Source organism: Dreissena polymorpha, chromosome 11 (assembly GCF_020536995.1).
Source record: "Dreissena polymorpha isolate Duluth1 chromosome 11, UMN_Dpol_1.0, whole genome shotgun sequence".
NCBI lineage: Eukaryota > Metazoa > Mollusca > Bivalvia > Myida > Dreissenidae > Dreissena > Dreissena polymorpha.
The window spans coordinates 1619076-1638247 of NC_068365.1; the positions used below are offsets into that span (position 1 = coordinate 1619076).

At 34.3% G+C, this 19172-nt stretch overlaps 1 protein-coding gene across 1 annotated transcript in view; it reads right to left on the reverse strand.

Moving 5' to 3' along the window:
* LOC127850527 (transmembrane protein 19-like) overlaps positions 1 to 19172 on the reverse strand; it is a 297423-nt gene that overhangs the window by 80788 nt on the left and 197463 nt on the right. The window lies entirely within an intron of this gene.

Sequence of the window (19172 nt, forward strand, 5' to 3'; positions counted from 1 at the left end):
CTTACTTTTTGATAAGTTGCACATGTTTGCGCTCTGTTTATTGCTTCATTATGACGTAAAAGGTTGAAAGAATGTTTACTTTTCGGAAAAAGTTGTATCCCCGTATCAGTCCCGTGCGGTAGATGAAACTTTCTTCGTAACGGTGTCGACTTGAAAAATTACGGGCAGAGCCATAACTGACCATTTATAAATATTCTGCATGGAATATGATATAACAGCGGATTTATCTCATGTGAATATACCAAAATTGAATAAAATTCAATCTGATTCACTAGAAGGACTGCTTAATATTAAAGAAGTATCCATAACGCTTAAACATATGAGACACGACAAAAGTCCCGGTTCTGATGGATTCACTGCTGAATTCTTTAAGGTGGTTTGCAATAAGTTAGGTAACTTTATAGTAAGAAGTATAAATTATGCTTTTAATACAAACTCTTTGTCCATAACTCAAAAGCATGGAATTATAACTTCCAAAAGAAAACAAGCCGAGATAGTATCTTAAAAACCTGCGACCATTGGCCCCGTTTCATAAACAATTCTTAAGTTTTACGTAAGTATTCTGCGATAAATACTTACGAACGTTCTTACGCCAATACGTACGAACGTTTCATAAACACGTGCGCAGACTTAAGAATTCTTACGAATTAAACGAGCGTCAAACCAGTCTGCGATCTTCAAACTGAGGTTGTAAAACACTCTGAAGTTAGTTGGCGCGCTATGTCAGACGACTGTTAGATAAGATGGCCACCCGCGCATCAAACTGGTGCGAAGAAGAGATTGAGGTGTTGATTGATCTATGTTCGGGAAAATCGCTCGGCGAGATGAATGCGGTATTCTGGGATAGAGTAACTGAGAGGTTTGTTGTTGACATATCCAAAACCATATTATAGATCTTTGAAATATCATATCATCATGATCATATTTTTATTTGAGTCATTTTGACTTAATATTATGTTAATAGTTAATTGTGTTTTTATATTAAATACTAGAAATAAAGATCAGTATTTAATACAATTCATTTAATAAAGTATTTTTGTATTGTTTTTGAGTGATAAATGTTTATTTATCGATACATTCAAAGTAAACAGCGTAGGAACGTGTGTGAGACCACCGAAGAAGGTGAAGAAGAAGTGGTCAGATATAAAGGTAATAATACATTTTTAGTTAAAGAAGAATTTACGATCATTTTAATCCGTATAAAAATCTTGAAACGAAATTAAAGCGATATGTATGAACGTTGAAATTTAATTAAATTATTACAGTCCGCAACAAAAACAAAAGCAATGGCCATCAAGTCTGTGTTAGTGCAGACTGGGGGAGGGCTGCCACCAAAGCCCTTGTCTGATGAGCAATATCAACATATGTCGATCAACTTATAGGTAGTTCACAACACAAATCTGACAAGACTGAATCGTTGACCTATTTACTGACACAGGAAACAGTACTCGCAGTCAAGGGAAAAACTAGTAACTCCTAAACAATATACCGAACCTGTAGAAGGCTATAGATTAGTAAAAAATGTAAGCATTTCTTGAATCCAGCATAAAATTATAACAAAATACTTCACTTCATCAATGAAAAATCAGTTAACAAACCTGCGTTAAAGGGGGTACTGCCCGATTTCGTTCACTTCTTCTCTCCAGGTGTTCACCCATTAATTCAAGCAAATAATCAATGCATTCCCGACTCAAGCGGTACCTTTGTATAATTTCAATATCACTTAAATGGGATATGTCCATTCTAGGGCGAAAAACCCGTTGTTTACGTCGCTCGTCACCAAAGAAAACAAACGCGGCGGCCATATTTAAAAACGCTACGACAGCCCTACCCTTGCGTAACTTTTACGTTGAAACTTACGAATTCGTAGCGGGTGGTTGCGTAAGTATTTCTTTATGAAACGCTCGGATTTTCTTACGAACTGCGTAAGTATACTTACGTAAGAAACCGTGCGTACGAACGTTTATGAAACGGGGCCATTAACCTTATGAAATGTTGCATCAGGCTCCATTGCAAATAGATTAAAAACAGTACTTGATATTTTAATCTCTAAAGATCAAACTGGTTTCATAAAAGGCCGATTTATTAGGGGAAAACATTAGATTACTTTATGATGTATTAAAATATGCTCAAGATAATAATCTACCTGGATTACTTATGACAATCGATTTTGAAAAAGCATTCGACACATTGTCTGTAAAATCTATAGAAACAACCCTGTGTTTTTTAATTTCGGACCAATGTTTCAAAAATGGATATCTATGTTCTTGCATAATACTATGGCCTCCATACAAATAAATGGATTCTTGTCGAACACTTTCTGTATAGAGAGGGGCTGTCGTCAAGGAGACCCAATCAGTTCTTACATTTTTATTATATGCGCAGAAATTCTTGCTATTAAAATAAGGGAAATTTAAAGAAATAAAAGGTATCTCAATAATATATATTGAATACAAAATATCACAATACGCTGATGACACATCTCTACTTCTCTACGGGTCAGACTCATCCCTTAATTGTGCTTTAGACATGCTTCATGAATTTTCAATATATTCTGGACTAAATATAAACTATGAAAAAACTAATTTAATTTGGATGGGCTCTATGAAGTATACCCCCGGTAGTACTCGATCAATAAAAACAAAATACAAACTGATATGGGGCGCTTCTACTTTTAAAGTTTTTGGTATTGTGTTTGATGTTAACTTAGAAAACATGGTAATGATACATTTTGAGAACAAAATTGAATGTATTAAAAGATCAATAAGTCATTGGATTCGTAGAAATTTGACACCGCTAGGAAAGATAACTATTGTCAAATCATTGCTTCTACCTTTACTTACTCACTTATTAGTATCACTACCAACACCAATAATTGACACCATGAAAACAATTAATCAACAATTTTACGACTTCATTTGGGCAGGACCAAGCAAAATAAAAGCTACTGTAATTGTTAAGGAATATAACGAAGATGGGCTTAATATGATAGATATATGCTCTTTCGAAAAAATACATGAAACTAACATGGCTCAAAAGATAACTGTCATGCGAAGGAAATTGTTAAACATTAGTTAAATCGATGATAGATTTTAAAACTATGTTTAATACTGGCAAAACGTATGCAGAGAAAATATGTTCACACTTGAAGAATAAATTTTGGCTTGATGTTCTTAAAAACTATGTATTGTATATTGAAAAGCTGCCTATAATTTAATTATTGTAATGATATCCTGGATATGCCTCTATTTTATAATCACAATTTAAAAACTAACAACAACCATATTTATATTAAAAGTCTATATAAAAGAGGCAGACACTTTGTGAGAGATATTATGATAGAGAGAAATTGCTTTATTTCCAAAGAATCTTTAGACGAACATGCCGGAACAAACAGAAATTTCCTATTGTACCAAGGATTAATTAACATAATAAGTAAATATATTGAAAATTTTGAAGACATGCCATTTTCTGATATCAAAACTCATGGGCCTATATTACCAACATACATAAAGAAAATAGTAACCAGCCAAAAAGAAGAAAAACATATTTATAAAATATTAATCCAAAACAGTGACATTCCAGCTTGTCAAACAAAATGGAATTCAGAATTTTGTTATATTGACTGGAAAAACGTACATGAACTTGTGTTCAACCTAACTAAAGATACATATATAAGATGGTGTCAGTGCAGAATAGTCCACAGAATCTTAGGAACAAAATCTCTTATGTTAAAAATGAAAATTGTTGCCAATAATCTATGTACTTTTTGTGAAAATGAAGTAGAAAATATTATGCACTTGTTCTGGTATTGTCCATATTCCCAAGAAATTGTTAAATTTGTTGTTGAGACTATTAATAGAACAAGACCAAGCTTAACTATCCAGATTACAGGATCTAATACTTGGAATCACGACCCCAAAGATGAATGATTTGAACATTGTGTGTCTCGAAATTAATCGGTATATTTTTCATTGTCAGAAGAAAAACAGAATTCCGTCACTTTGTGGACTTGTAATTAGTATGAAACACAATTTCGATATATATAAAACCACAATTAACACAGATGATGAATTACGAGACTGGTCCATTATACAAATATTTGTAGACATCTCCCATAATGACCCCACTGATCGTGACACATGATATCGTATATATAGACATTGATTTTCACCAATTTGTTTGTTAAGTCTGCATTAATGATGTATTTACACAATGCAATTCAGCATTTAGGTAACCTTTCAAACGTGCATATTAATTACATATCAAAGATATACATACTTATAGCTGAAGCTAAATTATATTATATGCATGTGCAAATTATGTTTGATGGTATATTGTATAAATATTACAGTTAAAAGATATACATACAATAAACTAAAACGTTATAATATGAATGTGCAAATAATTTTTTGTTGTTATAATTCTTGAAATATTAACACTATAAAATGTATATGAATTAACGTTTATAACCTTATGTATGTTGTACATAAATGCATGTATGTATGTAATATCTTACGGAATAGCTACGTTAATGTACCCATCAAATACCTGTCTTTAAAATACTATGTACATGTTATGCTTGTATGTATGTATGTTATATCTTACGGAGTAAATAAAATTATTTACACAAAAAAAATTAAATTAAACGAAAATTTGCGAATCTGAAACAACGTTTTTCAATGATGTCAATTTACCAAAACGTGAAAAGATCCCTTTAATCCTTGTACATTCAAATATATATCCGATATTTTGATATTCGAAAGCATGTGGGTAATACGGGCAAAAGCCCGCGAAGCGGGCGTTGACCGTTCGTAAATATGTAAATTTAGACATAAAATTACATAAGAATACCACATATGGATGCGTCTCAAAAAAAATTGCCACGCGACATATATTTTCGCGATGCTATTTATGAAAATGAACAAATAAAAACACTTTGACATATGCTTAATCACATGTTAATACATACCTCAGGAAAAATTATATTAATGACTTCATAATTGTGTAGCGAATCGCACTAAATATTCTCGCATTATTTGTTTTTCTTTGCAAACGTTCCAGATTAAGTCATTTCTCAATTATCTCCCCTGAATACTAATCTTCAGTGGGTATAAGCCGAAGACTGGTTCACTACATATAGTGACAGTCTTTACCAAACACAATTTACGTGAACATAACCCGGCTTAAATATATTGCCGAATCTAAGATTTCTGTCGAATTTATTTGCTTTGATCTTTTCGATATCTTATTGTTATTATTATCCTGACAAATCACAAACGCTTGTTAAAAATTATTTGTTTTATACATTATAGTTGGTATCTCTATTCTTCCAGTATTATCGCGGTATTTCAATAACGACACCTTACTGTTTATTTGTCAGAATTCGTGACGCATCTTCCATTCGCTCTCAGAAAGAAGTTGTACGTGTGATCATTAGCAATATTCTGGTAAGTTGTCCTTGTTATCCATTAGAAACACATTTATTCACAAATTTAAAGATATTCCGATCTAACTGTTTAGTCTTTTAGCTTTAATTTTTAACGTTTTTACACCTCGTCTGCTCGCAAATTACCGATATCCCGAAAGGTTACATATCACTATAATAAAGTTTAGGCCTAAAACCACAAAATCCGATACCTTTGGATTTTCGTACCACAATTTTGCGTAAAAAATCTTCCAGATTCGAAGTCAACAAAAAACAAGACATTTATAAATTGTCTGCATTATTGATCAGATTTTCACGTTTGGGTAAATTGACAAAATTGAAAAACAGTTGTCTCAGATTCGCAAATTTGCATTTTAGTTACGATATTTGTGTGGAAACAGTAATACTGAACATTTACCATGTTCTAAAATACCCATTTTATGCATCTTTTGACCATTTAAAAATCTGAAAATGATTAAGCGTTGCAACGCGAAACGAATTCAAAAAATTTGGAGAGTTCTGTTGTTGTCGCTATATTTTTTGAAACTACAAGGATTACTTATATAGAGTATAAAATACATTTGAAATTGTATCTGGAAGGATGGCCGAGTGGTCTAGGTCGTATACTTTTTACTCCAGGGGTCAGTGGTTCGAGCCCTGCTGAGGTTTACTTTTTTCTTTTTTTACTTTTATTCTTGATTTTGTACTGGGGCTTTTAAGATCCATGATAAATGTTTTATGGCTAGTACAAAACAATATAAAGAAGTGAAACTGCAGCTGCTGGAGCAGTTTTGAATCCTCATTAAAACAATTAGTTGGCCCAAGCATTGTTAATTTGTAAAAGGTAATAAAATAACACCACTTTGTAATTTCATATACGTACATATTCGTGTAATGTAGGTTGATGACAGTGTTTTAGTATTACTTATTTTGTCACTATTATTTTATGTGCAAATAAATGATGTGAAGTGTTTTGTATCTCCACACAATACCACATACCTTTTTATATATGTACTGTGTTATGTGTTAAATAAAAAAATATGGATGATATGATGCATTCTAATATTTGCATTCAAATTGTAACTATAGAGCTAAGTGTATGCAGTTTAGACTGTGATTTAAGAATTGCTACAAAATGGCTAGTTTTTTAGTGGCGACAAAATTTAAACTATTCAACAATAGTTTGCGAAAGAAAATTAGAAACCTGCCAGATACCTGTATTGATTGAATATTTTAATTGCGAAACAAGTATGTTGTTATGCTGTTACACATAATTATACATTGATAATAAATAAGAAGACAATTAGCGGTGTTAACGTTTCCCAACAGTAGAAATCATTCTTCTGATGAAGTCAGTGGTATACAGACGAAAGCTCCAGGTATGGCTTTCAATACGTAGTGCGTGTTATTTGACAGTCCAAAACTTATTGGATTAAAAAATCCTGTTAAATTTGTCAATCAAAATTGATTTGACACATCACATGATTTTGATTATGTTAAATCAGTGTACTGTATGCTAAATGAAGCTGCTTTAGCAAGCTGTCAAGTTGATTGAGACATTTGATGAAACAAACTGTTTCCGGGGTAGGACCAGTACTTAGTGTCTGTACATGTATGACGTATCATGACGTCGAAAGTCTACAATATAAAGAAGTGAAACTCCAGCTGCTCGAGCAGTATTAAATTTTCATTAAAAACAATTAGTTGGTCCTTTATTTAAGGCAAGTGACCGATTGCCCAAACAGTACAAAACAGCACAATACAGCACAATACCACCAACATGAACACAAAATAAGACCTACTAGGAAGAACGAGAAAATTAATGTACTTCGACGTACAATTTTCACCTACCCTTGAGTGTTAGCCACTCAGAAGACACCTTAAATCTGTTGCTTTTAGAGAAATTTGACATTGAACATTATTATTATTATTATTTATACCAAATTATGTGACTATCGACCGCTTACTCATAGATATTGTGCGTATTTATTGACCTGGCGTAGCGAAAGTAACCTCTGACTTATGCAAGTTATGGTTATTACAAAATACGACCAACGGGGAGGTTATTATACATTATTTATCCCGTAAATGTTTAGTAACTGTTTGGTTACCCTTTTGAATTTCCTACACAGTAATGCGCTGGACGGTCGTGATACTCCGCCCCGCATGAATAAATACTCACACTTTGCTGAATAATTTTAATTTTAAAATGGTAACAATTGAATCTTCTTCAAATTTATATATAATCTATTTCAATGCATTAAGTAATTGAAACTTCTATGTGTTTTTTTTGCCATTCTGATATTTTTGTTCTTTTTGTCCTTAATTAAAAAAGAGATTTTAAACATTTTTATGAATAAATCTGAAGGAAAAGCGGCTCAATAGACAAGTGTTTTGGTTGGCTGTTTAGAAAATGTGTACGTCGAAGTACAAACATGTATGTAGAAGTACAAATTGTACGTTGACAGTTAGCAGTTGCATTTAGCATGCAGTTACTGATTTAACATAATCAAAATTATGTGATGAGTCCTTTTAAAAAGAGCACTCTCATTAAACCATCGACTTTGTCTTCAGTGGCACTCAAAGCATGTGGGCCATGTTCAATACAGGGTAACTTAGCAACAGGAAATTCAGAATTGATTGTCTTAAGCTGATTCATATTATGTTTGTATTCAGAAGCACGAGTAGGGAAAACAAAAAGAGCATTTTGTTCAATGTTTTTCATCACATTGTTAGTATAACGACGTTTGATGTCATTCCACTGAAACTGTTGAAGCCATGTGGCATTTTCTTTAGTAAGTTTGTAGTCTCTTAGTGACATTAAAATGTCTTTAAAGTGTTTCTGTTCCTCATTTTGACGAACAATGGTATCTAAATGAACAACTTCTGAAAACTGTTGCCATACCAAAGCACCATGCATGGCTGCTGGTATTTTGCCATTGAAATGATAAACAGGTGAATCAAGAACAGGTGGTAATTGTACATCATCTCCAAAAAATACAACAACAGGAAGCCCACCCCAGTCAGCTGTCACATTGTTTATACCATGCTTGCAATGAAACTCCATCCATCCCAATGTTGTACATCCAATAAGGGACCTCTCATCAACAAGTAATGCTTTAACGTTCTTTAGATTACTTTGTAATTTTCCCCACGTGATTCATCAGGAGTTGACATATCCTTACAGGAAACTTTTCCTGTAGGTATTTTAAAAAAACTGTGTATTGTTTTTTCCACCAATTAGAATTGCACTGTTACCTGTGGGACAAAGACTTGGACAGAATCATGAGAATGGAACAAGTGTCTTATTGCCTGTACAAGACATTTAATGAGGAACGACTTGCCAGAGCCAGCAGTTCCACTTACCACTAGTCGAAGAGGTGTAAATGGTAACTCGTTTTTACAGTTTTGAAGTGTTTTCATAATGATACTAAATGCAAATTTCTGTTTTGAGTTCATATTAGATAAATCTACATTTTCATATTCAATGTGGTTGTTAGGCTGGTCTTCATTTGTTTAAGACTCCAAAAAGTGTATGCCTAAACCATCTGGATAGTTGTATGAACATTGTCCCCAATCATGGTTTGGACTACCATCATCAAAAGTATATTCATCATCATTTGACATAAATTCATTATTTGGTCTTAAAGTCTTCACCCATTCTGGCTGTTCTACTATGATTTCTTCTGGCTCACATTGTTGTTCATGAACAAAGTCATCAGATTGATTTCGTTTGGCTCTTTCAATAGCAGCTTTGATAAAGTTTGGACATGCTTAAGACTCTACAAAGGTGTTCATGACTTCAGTCCAAGTGTTTGTTCCTCTGATATCATCTAATTTCCTCCTGTCTGGCCAATGCAAAATCAGTATGGTCCTTGAGTGTTCTTCACTGAATGGCCATACTGCTTTTGTACTGTTACCAGCTATCACAGGAACTTTACCTTTGTTGCATATAAATTGATACCATGAGCATTTTTCTTTCTCAGGCCGAGACAAATATTTATTCAGAGGTGTACTTTTTGTGCAAGTGTTGCCAGTTTTTTCAAGTACCCTGGACCCAGACATGCTTACTGACTGAAACTGGTGACTGCTGTGAAACAAAGGTAAACCTGTCAGTTCATATGCTGCTTCCAGACTTGAATTGTCTCTTTTTATTGTGTTCATAAGCAACTTGGTGCAGAGGGATTTGCCATCAGTGCTAGAAGTTTCATCAGTGGCATTTACCATTGCATTAAAAAGATCAACCACTTCTCCAGTTGGCTGATTTCCTTTGCATGCATAACCAGAACATTTTTCTCAGTTGCAATTATATCACTTATTGATGGATTATCTGGTGAACTTTTTGAAAGAATTAAGGATATATCACCATTTGCCCGCCATGCTTGAGTATGGTACTGGGAATGCTGAACCAGAAATGGGTGGTCTCTCTTCATTTCAAGTCTAAGAGAGCCATTTTTATCCTTTACAATTGCGGGACTATCACGAATAGCTTTACCTTGCATGTTTTCTGACCCAAACTCCATTCTACAGACTTTGTGTTTCATCCCCTTTTTTGAAACGAGGCAGTATGATGAACAACGGTGCAAGTTAATTTTATTTGTAAGAAGTAAATGGTCTTCTAGTATAGAATATTCACTCTGACTTATGTCCATGAACAATTTAAAAAGGGGATTTTTATGCCCCCATTTCGAAGAAAAGGGGGTATATAGTTTTCGCACTGTCCGTCGGTCGGTCGGTTGGTCGGTCACACTTCGTGTCCGCTCTCTAATTTAAATAGTTTTCATCCGATCTTTACCAAACTTGGTCAGAAGTTGTATCTAGACAATATCTAGGTTAAGTTCGAATATGGGTCATGCCGGGTCGAAAACTAGGTCACGGGGTCACTTAGTGCATTTCAAGGATTTAGCATAGTGTCCGCTCTCTAATTGAAGTAGTTTTTATCTGATCGTTACTAAACTTGGTCAGAAGTTGTATCAAGACATTATCTAGGTCAAGTTCGAATATGGGTCATGCCGTGTCAAAAACTAGGTCACTGGATCACTAAGTGCATTTCAAGGATTTAGCATGGTGTCCGCTCTCTAATTGAAGTAGTTTTCGTCTGATCTTTACTAATCTTGGTAGGAAGTTGTATCAAGACAATATCTAGGTCAAGTTCGAATATGGGTCATGCCGGGTCAAAAACTAGCTCACGGGGTCACTTAGTGCATTTCAAGGATTAAGCATGTTGTCCGCTCTCTAGTTTATGTGGCTTTCTGATTTATTTTGATATTCTAAGACATTTGTATGCCCCCAAAGGAGGGCATATAGTGATCGGACTGTCCGTTCGTCTGTCCGTCCGTCTGTCCTTCAAACTTTGCGTTTAGATTTCGAAAAATGCTCATAACTTCTATGTTGCTTCTGATAGCAATTTCATATTTGGCATGCATGTGTATATGGACAAGGTCTTTCCATACGCACACAAATTTTGACCCCTGTGACCTTGACCTTGAATTAAGGGTCCGTGTTTAGGTTCGAAATCTGCGTTTAGGATTTGAAAAAAAGCTAATAACTTTTACCAAGCGTTTACACAGTTTTACTTTTATGTAGTGACAAAGTTACAGATGGGGGCATCCGTGTCCTGTGGACACATTTCTTGTTAGATTCAGGTGGTGCGGGTGCATTTCCCTCGGGAGGACGCCACAGATCCTTGTTTGGATTACCAGAGGCATCAGAACCGGCAGGATGCATTGCGGTCATGGCAAAATTTTGCTGTGCCCACTCAGAGAGCTTACTGGCACAGACATCTTCATCCAGACCGTTTTTCAAAGCCTCATGAAGAAGATTGTGTGGTTCCCTGTCAGATCTCCAACATAGTCCATGAAAGTGAATCATGCCTCTGGATTTGGCAAACTCATACCTGTACCAGAAAGTATCAACCTTAAATGCAGTTTTCATTACAGTTTCAAAGTATTCCTTTGTCCGAAGATTAAAGTAATGTGAGACAATGTGACTGTTATATTGAAGAATAGAAAATAAAATGTTTTTGTCGTTAAGATCAACAATTTCACCAGTTGTTTGTAGATTGTATTGAGTTAAAAGTCTCCTTAGTGGTGCAAAGTAAAATTCAGCACAGCTAGCAGTGCTGAAAAATGAAGGGAGGCCTTTTCCAGCATTAATTTGGTACTGAATAAGTGCTCTTAACTCTTGTGCTCTTCTGGACCAGTAATGTGAAGTTCCTCGAAGAGAAGCACCGAAGTACAAGATTTTTTGTGCAATAGAACTATCACCATTTTGAATTCTTTGCTTAAGGTCAGTGATGGACATGTGCTCATCACTGATCCGTTGTTTCATGTTGTATGTGCTCTGTTCTAAAGCTCTTTTACGTGAAATAATGTTATGAACTATGAACTTAAAGTACTTGTGTTGTGCAAAACGACCGTCTGCGTACCATATCAAATGTTCTGCCCATTCACTCATTGCAAAGCAAGTTCTTGGCCGATTTATGTGAGAGTCACCAACACAATAGGGAAACAAACATGGAAATGCAAGAGTAAAAAAATATTGAGTTGTAAACTCTGTAACTGGACTATTGTCTCTTGTTGGCCATGGAATAGTTACTTTTTTTCTCGAACATTTTTGTTAACTTTTAGGATCTGTAATTTCTTGTAAAATGGATTCAATGTTATTTCTAATATTAACTGATTCGTCTGGTAGTTGAACAGCTGAAACAGTATCGCCATTTATTTCATCAGGTGATACTTGTTCTTTAGCTGGCCCTTGGTCTTTATCAGTTGTGCTTTCAAAATTACTTTTGATTGTTTCAAGATTTATTTCCCCATTTTCAGGAAGAAGATTAAGTCTATCTTGACTAATAGTTATATCTGAATAGGCCACATTGTTGGATTTAAGCCAATTCAGTGCTGATTGAACTGCAAAACGCCTTACTTAAAAGTCTTTGTGTATTGCATTATTTCCAGTTTTCCAGACACAAATTATTGGAATATCTGTTGGAAGTTTCGGTAAAATTTGACATGGTTCATTTATATTTTGTGGAAATGTAACACAATGGCCATTTGCAGCAATTCCAACATGCTTAAGCATATGAATATACATGAGTGGTGATATTCTGCTTATTAGTTGCTGTTCAACTAAAGATAAATGGGAAAGTTCTGCAGGGACATTTCCAGGGTCCATATTGTTTTGTTTAGAGAACATTTTAATGTCTGATTTGTCAATGTGACAACGATGACAAACTGTATTATTGTACATTTTCATTTCAATTCTACGTTCGTTACATATGTTACAGTACTTAAATATTTAAGACATTTGTTTTAACTCAAATGATCGTATGCTATCCATTGCAATGTTATGCTGGACACTTTGAGACATTGGTGGTGGAGGTGGTATTAGATTAAAATTTAATGCTAGGTATTTGACTGCTACATACAAGGCATAGGCATTTTTTACAATCCGTCTTTTTCTTTCTAGTTTATCTTCATTTTGGTGAGGATGAACAAATGTTATACCCAATTTTCTACCACTCTGAAATGTGTCCAATTCCTTAGGAGTAAGAGCAGCTGTGCTAATGTGTTCATGAGTTTGTTTAAAAAGTTGTGTAGCTTTTGTGTTTTTCTTAAGGCTGTTTACGTAAGTGATTTTTAGCTTTGCTTTTTTTAACAGCTTTTGATTGTATAGCACTTTTCTTGGACTTTTTTTATATGCTTGCTTTGTTGTGTTCTTTGTGTGTGCAATAAAAGAACTGTTGACTGCGGATTTGTTAGTGTATTTATGTGTGTGGGATTTTTTTGTGATAAATGTGTATGTTTCATCAATGCTCTGTTGTTGCCTGTGTTTGAAGTGTTCTTCCTCTCTGAAAGTAGTGTAAAGTGACTGTTCCATAGATGAAGAGTCAAATTAAGATCAGAGTTATGTGGTGATAAGTGTGATTGTTTTGTGTAAACAATTGAGGTTAGTCCTGTTTCAGAATTGCATATGCTGCCTTTTAACCATGTGTCTATGTTTATTGGTAAGATATCACACGCTGCTTTAATTTCACATATTGTTGCCCAACCGCATCTTGTAATCATTTGTAAGTGATATTCTTCCACTGAATCATTTACTAATTCATGTCCGCAAATGGCAGACTGCTGCCATGAATTCCAGTTTGCAGCGACATGTGTACAAATCATGTTTCTATAATAAGTGCTCATTGATATAGTACCATGTAATGCTAAACTGAGGCAGCTAAAGAAACAATTGCCATCAACTGGCACATTAAAGTTGTTAAAAACGTTTCCTTCTATTACCACTGAATTTGCATGCATTTTTAAGGAATCTCAATTGTACAGTTGAATAGTAGAATGTGTTGTCTGTATTTTTTTGCTTGAACTATTACGTGTGACACTTGTACCTGTGTTTTTTGGCCTTCTTTTATTTTTTGGAGAGTATTTTTTGAAGATATTTGTTCATTTGCATGTGTTGATTTATTTATTTCGATATGCTTGGTTGTGCATCTTTGCGTCAAATGCTTATTTTCGTCAGTTACGTTTGTTACAAGAGGTTGCTTACTTGTATTAGTTACACAGCAGTTAACAATCCCAGTTTTACTAGCATTTGACTGGTGAAGTGAAACGCAGTTGTCCATTTCGGTAGTTTTTACTTTGGAATGACATGTAATCCCTCGAATTACTTCAGCGTACGTACGTTTTTTTGTGATTTTTTGTATTCAAACAGGTTGCTTTTGAACTAAAGCTATTTTCAATGTGTGGTTGCATGCAGTAATTATGTTCAGCATTTGTGACATTTAAATGATCTGTATTACCACAAATAGTGGTGAAGTAAACTGGTTTTTGAACAGAGTGACTAAAATAAGAATGGTCATGTGAAACACAAATATTATTTTCTGTAGTTTTGACCTTTGGGTTATTTAAATTACTTTTTGTAACTTCGGCGTAAGTACGCTTTCTAGAATTTGTTTTTGTTGCTTCCGTTGAACTTGAGTTATTTACAATATGCGTAGGAATGCAGTAAGTATGTTCAGTGCGACTTGTAGAAGACATTTTTATAATGGGAAATGTATTACTTTAGTGAGCCAAAATAACGCTTTAATAAAAATAAATAAAATATCAAATTAAATGCTACTTTTCCTATGGTATAAGAAAATTGAATAAGTCAATGCTTATTTCTCAATGGTATAATAATTTGAATAAGTCTTTAATAAGTAGTGAAAAAATGCCAGTAAAAATAATATATACAACTGAATTACATGAATATGAAATTAAATGTTGAAATTTCTATACCATAAATACATGAATACGTGAAGTTTCTTGACTACCAGTACTTTGAATAACACAAATGTGGATTCGAATAAAGAAATTACGTGAAATTTGTTAATTATGTGAATAATTATACCAATTTATATTTAAGTTGGTTGTTGTTATTTAGTTCTCAATTATAATTCATAAATAAACCTTTTTTTAAAAATAAAATATACCAAGACCAGGAGCTCTCAACAGGACAGTTCTTCTCTCGAATACCAAAAATGCACCGCTCGCGACCGGAATTAGGGAATACACACCGGATGCTGGATTTCGTTATTGTTATTTTCGCAGTGGTGACCTCCCTTTAAATTTAAGACCTCTAAACAACGCTGGGGTTAATGATTTGAACAAAAAAGGCTTTTTAAATGTATATTTTTTATAAATTTATGAGGATAATAATAAAAATAAGGTGCAGAATTGAACGAAAAAAATAAATTCGAGACTAATCTTATTCGATTTAATGCGTCGGGATTTAGGCAAAACATTTAAGACGGGTTATATTTCTGAACATTATGTTTGGAAAAAGTGAACGCGAACTTTAGTATAGCAGTCTGTGGAATATGACTTGTTGCCCGTTACGGCTTACGGCCGGGAAACAGGCAAACCGGAAGAAAAACAAAAAATTGCATTTTGGCGGTCAAAAACAAATAATACAATAACATACAGTACGATTCGCTACTTAATAATTACTGCCATGTCGTTTTATTTCATGAGGAATGCATCTACGTGTCATATAGCGTTTGTCGAAGTGTCTATGTGCTCCAGCGCTCTATGATTTTCCATCGCGAAAATAGGTGACGGCAGGAATTATTTGACTTGATACCCTATAAGGTAATATCTCTTTGTATTTCAGAAAAGTGATACAAATAAACGGTCAACGCCCGCTTCGCGGGCTTTTGCCCGTATTAGATCAGTTTGTTGTCCAGATGATATATTTCGTGCCAGGTCATCAATGAGTTGTAGAAGTTGTGTTTCGCAGGAACGCCTTTATCTGAAGCCATGCTGTAAGTCATAAAGTATGTTTTATTTATTGAAGTGAGCTGAAAGATTTGAGGAAACTATATGTTCTAAGGATTTACATAAAATACAGGTAAGAGAGATAGGTCTGTAATTTGCTGGGTCTTCTTTGTTTCCTTTCTTGTACAGTGGTATTACATTAGCAGATGTCCATATATTTGGTAGAATTCCGGAGTCCAATGATTTCTGAAAAAGAAGTGTTATTATGGGAGAAATTTGTGTACTTAATTCTTTAAGAACAAGAGGTTTGATGTTGTCTGTTACACAACACTGAATTACGCCATTTCGATTATAGTCCTATTTTCGCTTGTTTAAATGTGCGCTTCGTGAAATCGATTGCCGATGACGTAACTGTCTAAATCCGATTGGCTGCATACGTATTTGGCGCGAAATTTTAAAATTCCCGCTTTCTCCCGCATCATCAGCAAGCGCTCAGAAACGACAACTCCAACGGTAATAAGATTATCTTTGTTGTTATGAATTGTGTGCGAGGTTGTGTGTTAAAAATAATTTTATGAAATATTTTTTTTCTTTTTTAGCTCAACATATATGTTAAAATCGTATTATTGTTTTAGTAATATGTAAAATAAAATTGTACGAGATTACCCGCATCAATTTTTACCAGTAAAAGTTATGTGCGGGTAATTTCGTACGCCTCTATAGGAAAACAATATTGATAAAAAGGTCGATATATCTATTAATATTTTTGGAATGAAAAAAGGTGTTTTAAATGTTTGTTTACAAAAAAGAAATGTCCTATATAGTTATTGTTAATTTGTTTACAGACATGAGTTTCCAATTTAGAACAGCCCCATATGCGTTGATGTTGAGATCAATTGGATTAGGGGCGACCGGCCTGAAAATACAAGTTCTTTTGTACCAGTTGTTTTTTCGCAAAACGCAATATGAACATCATCTTATTTTTGACGTTTTGACCAGACTGTCAACGCTATTGACAGAAATCGTGTATAATCAGCAGGTGATATGGAATGCATATTGCATTCTTGATAGGGACGAACTTAGCATAGTGCATCTTACATGGAACGTTGGTAGAGTTTTGCAGGACTGTGACTTGCTTGACCACGTGTCGTGGACGAGCACTGCTATCTATCGATAGTATCGTATAATAATATCGCGTTGATCGATGAAGATGTTGATATGCAAAACATACTTATAAGAAGCATATATTTTCGAAGAAATGCTGAATTTGCAAGTTTTATTATCAAATGTTAACAGTAGCATCACCTATTTGAATTACAAAATTACAAATGACGTTTATATACCGATTTCGGATACAGCAATTTTCGGGTGAATAATATGGAGTCTTACTTTTATTCTAATATCTAAAAGAGAACTCGTTGTTTTGATATTTATTTATTGATGTCCATGTGGAGGACCCAACAAGTCATGCAAAATAAGGTACATATCTTTGTGTATTTGTATACTTTAGTTAGGGTTTTCTGTAGATTTACAAAATTATTACATTTTAATTTTTAGTTGGTCGCGTTAGCGGGGCAGAGCATATTTTGCGAATCGGTATGTGTTTTGAAGGCTTAAGTACGGAAAGAACCACAACTCAATTTGCTAAGGATGATTACCGCTGCCTGTCTGCAGCAGACGATGTCTGCAGTAGACAACAGATGATTCAACTCTGGCAGTGAGTGTATATACAATCTTGTAGGACGACATTGGCCAGTCTAGTGTTTATCATTGAAATCTGTACATATTGGCTGCTTTCAGGGAAAACGGGGCTTAATGCACGTCACATTAGATTAGCCTGTGCACACTGATTAGCCTGTGCAATGTGCACAAGTTAATCAAGGACGACAACCGCGAACAACTTCAGTGCCTTCAGCGCTTTGATTTACTTTTTATTTCTGACTTGACAAGCAAATAATTTGTAAATATTGAATAGATAAAGGTGCTTTTAGAATTGATTTGTGTAAGAATTACTTGCCAAGCAAACAAAAGATGGTTGATTAGCCCCTTTGGGCCCATTTAAAATAAATCTTTCTGCCTTTAGTTAATAAACATGAACATGGCAAAAAGTGTACCTTATCAATTAAATACGATTTACCATAGCTGTACTTTTTGTATGCTTTTTTTACAGAATCTAATACAATGTTCTTGATTTGTGTTTCAGTTCAAGAATTGAAAAAGAACATTCGTGAACTGGAAAACGAACTCAGAGCGCTTAAAATGCAGAAAAGTGGATTCTCCATAAAGGATATTATAAATGATACAGACAAGGTATGTGAACAAAAAAAATTAATGCTGGCTTTAAGTTTAAGGTGCCCTATCATAAATATTTATTAAAAAATCCTTTATTTTATTCCTTGTGTCTATTTGATTAAAATCAAACAAGAAATATGTTATGGTGGTTTTGCAAAAGAAAACGCTATACTTTATGTCATATTAGAAAAGTTTAAGTTTAAAAGGCAATAGTATTAAATTATAGTGTAGTTGACAAATTGGTTTGTATCACCCCTCTGTAGAGTCAGGGATGGAAATTAGTGGTTGACCGTGACCCCGGGGCAAGTAGATTTTAGCCTGGGCAACTTAAATTCAAAAGTTGGTAGTCCAGCCGGGCAACTAGCTTTTTTAAGGTCGAAACATTCAAGGTCAATTAAACATTTAAATAAAATTGGCGACTGTTGATTGATAATTGTAATAATATTTATTCATAAAAGCCAAGGAAATTATTCAACTCAGACTCCTATTAAGACATTATACACATATAATGTGTAATGAAAGCAATTTTGCTTAATTATATTTTATTTAAAGAGAGTATTAGATACACATGACACTACATGTACATAATACTGGGCTCGTTAGTCTTCAGCCAAGCAACCAAAATAGTAAAGATGGTTGCCCATGTGGGCAACCAATTGTAAAACGTTAGTTTCCATCCCTGAGAGTGTTAACCCGCTTCAACATATAATATAAATTGATGTCCATTATTGTAGATGCTGTTGTATACATCATTTCCACCAGATGTCTTTCAAGTGTTGGTGAACATGGTCAACAGGAGTCACCCTTCAATTACTATTCTGGCTGGACAGTGTCATGTTTTACGATTGAGGACCAACTCCTCATGACATTGATGAAGCTGCGGCTTAACTGTAAGGACTTGGATATGGCAGTTCGGTTCAATACTAGCAGGGGCACTGTTTCAAATATCATTAATACCTTCATCTGTGTGTTACATGAAATTTTATTTGAAGGAGTTCTACAGAGTGTTGTAATACCAAGTCAACTTAAATGTAAAGGGTCTATGCCAAAATCTTTTGAGGATTTTAGTTCTGCAAGGATAGCAATTGATGCAACAGAAATAATAAAAGATGTTCCATCTGATATGAACTCTCAAGCTCTTTCCTACAGTAATAACAAAAGCAGACATACTGTCAAAGCGGTTACTTGTGTGGCAC